This window comes from Nycticebus coucang, chromosome 9 (assembly GCF_027406575.1).
Source record: "Nycticebus coucang isolate mNycCou1 chromosome 9, mNycCou1.pri, whole genome shotgun sequence".
Taxonomy (NCBI): Eukaryota; Metazoa; Chordata; class Mammalia; order Primates; family Lorisidae; genus Nycticebus; species Nycticebus coucang.
This window is the reverse complement of record NC_069788.1, coordinates 51,958,951-51,962,913: the sequence shown is the minus strand read 5'-3', so window position 1 is coordinate 51,962,913 and position 3,963 is coordinate 51,958,951. Positions and strand designations below refer to the sequence as shown.

The 3,963-nt window shown below is 45.7% G+C and overlaps 1 non-coding gene across 1 annotated transcript; it reads left to right on the top strand.

The window, feature by feature from the left end:
• The first annotated feature begins 3,351 nt into the window (after nucleotides 1–3,351).
• On the top strand, nucleotides 3,352–3,445 carry TRNAI-UAU (transfer RNA isoleucine (anticodon UAU)). The gene is made up of 2 exons: nucleotides 3,352–3,389; nucleotides 3,410–3,445. It is a non-coding gene; the product is annotated as a tRNA-Ile (tRNA).
• Nucleotides 3,446–3,963: the final 518 nt, after the last annotated feature.

Genomic DNA, 3,963 nt, shown 5'->3' with positions numbered 1-3,963 from the left:
CATGATGTCACGGGACTCACAGCAACCTCCAGCTCTTGGGCTTAGGTGATTCTCTTGCCTCAGCCTCCCGAGTAGCTGGGACTCCAGGCACCTGCCACAACGCCCAGCTATTTTTTTGTTGCAGTTTGGCCGGGGCTGGGTTTGAACCCGCCACCCTCTGTATATGGGGCCAGCGCCCTACTCACTGAGCCACAGGCACCGCCCCAACATCACAGTATACATAGAAGTTCAAAGAAAAGATCACATTAACCCTTATTTTAAATAATAATCAGCCTCACTCAGTCACCTATTTAGCATTCCAATTCAAAAGTTAATCTCCTAAATGAATCCACTTAAACTACTCAAGATTGGCAGCTTTAGGGTGGGAGCTAAATTTACAAAACAATAAGAATGGGAGGCAGGAGATAAAGGTCACTTTAGGACCTAAATTGACCAGGCCAGCTGCGTCATGTTGGCCCTCACCTGACTGACTCCATCTTATTCTCACTACATATGCTTTCAAAATTGCCATAATTTTAGAAGGACTTAATAAAGGGTACGTTTAATAAAGGTGTGAGCAGGCTGAAAGAAAGACAAACCAGAGGACAGTACCCTAGGGATGGATGCTGACAAGAGAGGATCACCATACCTAGGCCTGCAGGAGAAAAGAAAGAGCCATTATTGGAATCTGAGGAAAGGTCTCCTTTGATGAATTAGCCAGAGTCAACCCACAGAAAGGGAGTCAGATAAATAAATACTTCAACCTTTCGATCCTATCTCATTCTGATCTTGTGCTAGTGTGCTCACTAAATTAAATCTGAAGCCAGAGGGCAGAGGAGTTCACCCCCGTAGTCTATATGGGACAGCTTCCCACTACTCAGTGAGCGGAAATCAGAAGGTGGGCAATTTTTTAAAAAGAACAATTAAAAACACTTATTTCCTGTTTACTTTTTTCTCCATGATTATATGTTTATGTTTAAGAAGCCTATGTTGTATACTAACCTGCCTTCCTGATGAAAGTCATTTAATATCCAGTGACATACTGTAAGCCTTAAGTTTTTCAGCCCTTAAGAGCATTAATTTCAGAGTGCTCAGGGTTCTTCTTACCTAGATTAGATGTTGAAAAATAGCATCATGACTATTGTTGTGATGTTTATGTAAACCACATAGAACAGAGTCTGATCCATGTGTCCTAGTCCATTAGGGTGGTTATAACAAAATATCTTAGGGTAATTTATAAAGAACAGAAATGTCTTCCAGTTCTGGAGGCTGGCAAATCCATGATCAAGGTTCCAGCAAATTTTGTGTCTAGCATGGGTTGTTGGCTCTGCTTCAAAGGTGGCACTCATTTGCTGTGTTCTCACATGGCAGAAATGACTGGAGAGCCCTGAGAGTAGATCCCTAACCCTTAGTCACTACTCAAAAGGCCCCACCTTGGGTGGTGCCTGTGGCTCAAGGAGTAGGGTGCTGGTCCCATATGCGGAGGTGGTAGGTTCAAACCCAGTGGTAGGTTCAAACCCAGCCCTGGCCAAAATAAAAGGCCCCACCTCTTTATGTCACGATGGGAACTAAATTTCAACATGAATTTTGGAGAAATAACGTTCAAATCATAGCACTAGGGTAAGTGCTAGTGGCTATTGTTATTTAGATAAAGCAATCTGAAGAGGTTCAAGCAGAGTGAGATCTCTCCCTCTGAGATTTTGTGGTGGAACTAGGAAATTCTCTGGTGAAGTGATCATCTACCAAAGAGCCTGTGTTGCTTCTCATTATTCCTCACTTTAAGATGTTGTTTAAAACACATGTAATGCCTGTAATCCAGCAACCTCAAACTCTTGGGTTCAAGGGATTCTCTTGCCTCAGCCTCCCCAGTAGCTGGGACTACAGGCCCCCGCCACAACACCAGGTTGTGAGGACTCGCTCTGGCTCTGAGGGTAATAAAGTGAGACTCTGTCTAAATAAATAAATAAATAAACAAACAAATAAAACACCAGCGCGATAGACATGGAGATATGGAAGAGGTTTTAATCCCCCTATGTCATGTGTTTTGTTTTGTTTTGTTTTTTCCTTTTAAAAATGAGGAGACTGTGGCCAGGTGCGGTGGCTCATGCCTGTGATCCTCTGGGAGGCCAAAGCAGGCGGAATACTTGAGCTCCAGAATTTGAGACCAGCCTGAGCAAGAGCAAGACACCTGTCTCTGAAAAAAAACAGCTGGACCATTGTGGCAGGTGCCTGTAGTCCCAGCCACCTGGGAGGCTGAGGCAAGAGGATAACTTGAGCCCAAGAGTTTGAGATTGCTGTAAACTATGATGCTACAGCACTCTACCGAAGGCGACAAGATGAGACGGTTTCAAATAAATAAATAAATATTAGGAAATTTGGTCACTGGTCTATTACTCTCAGTTCTGTTGGTTAGGTATTGTGTTATGAATTGGAGGGCTATTCCTTTTAAGCAATTCTCCTCACTGACAAATTACTTTATAAAAGCCAAAAGTCTTCGTATCTTGTGTGTATGAGTACTCTGGCAACTGCAGTTTCCCCAGACCAAAAACAGATAAGCAAACAAACAAAATTGAGCTTTATATTTAGAGGCCCCAGAGATGAAGGGACTCGGTGGGCCTAGTTACAGAGGCAAACAATATGCAGTGAACTGCTAAAGAAGGTCAAGACAGGGAAAGGAGAGCTGGGCGTGCACCTCGCCTAGACGTCTGTAACGCACTGCACTAACGTGTCGTTAGGTTACAGAGCCAGTTTTCCCTCAAGTGCCGGATAAGCTGGCTCTGTGACTTCGAATGGGGTTTTTAGGTAGGCTCCGGCATAGTTTTATGGAATCTGGATCGCCCACCCAAAGGAGCTACAGTGAGACTGCGGCGCCCAGCGAGCGAGAGAAAGAGCGCAGCTGGGAGCACAGCTGGTGTCTGGAGACGCGCAGCAGGAGGGGCGCGCAGCGGGGCCGGCTTGGCTTCTCCGCGTCCTCAGTCTGGTAGCAAGCATCACAGGCCATCAGGGTGGTGCGGTGAAACTGCTTGTCAGCCAAATCGCTCGCATCTTACACAAAAATCATTCTCTTGCTGGGGTGAAAGCGAGAAGAAGCCGTAGTCTCTCCTCCCAGCTTTTTTCCTGGGTCTTCTGAAGGAAGCATCCCCATATCTCCGGGAAATACTAGCTCTTGGTGGCGAAGGGTGTGGATCATATACATCCTTCTAGGAGAGGTGGAAATATCTTGATGAAAGCGTGTTTGCTGTGAAAGGCGAATCAATGCAGACCGAAAGTCCCTCGCAGGCCAGCGCGCTCCCGCTCCGGCGCGAGGCCCGGGCAAGCGCACCCGTAGCTCATGGCTCTGTAGAGTGCGCATGGTGAAGCCAGGGAAAGCATGCTCCAGTGGCGCAATCGGTTAGCGCGCGGTACTTATACAACAGTATATGTGCGGGTGATGCCGAGGTTGTGAGTTCGAGCCTCACCTGGAGCATGTTTTCTTCCCTGGGTTATCACAGGCATTCATTGTGATCCCTTTTTTTCCCTTTCTCCTGAAACAAAAAGCTAAAATGGTTACATTTTCCATGGCGTGACCACAGAGATTCCTTTGATTTAGGAAGACATTTTGTGATTTCAAACATGAGAAGAAAACGACAAACCAAGAGGCAAATTGAATTCATCCAGCATTTTTTTTCTCTTTAATCAGGAGTCTTCACAACCAGGTAATACAACCTCAAAGAAGCCTCCTTCATTCTCCCCACCCACTTCGCCTCCCCTTTAAAAAAAAAAAAAAAAAAAAAATTCTTCAGCTCCCTGGAGACTGAGCAAGGAGGCAGAAAACTGGGTTGTGCTCTGCCATTTTCGTGCAGTTGTCCCTGGGGTTCAGGGATGTGCACTAGCTGCTCCCACTTAGTTTAGCGTTGCCCTCCACAGGTTTGCACCGCGGTTGTTTAACTTATGTAACCCAAGGAATGGTCTGGGGAAAAAATGGCAAAAATGTTTTCTCTTTGG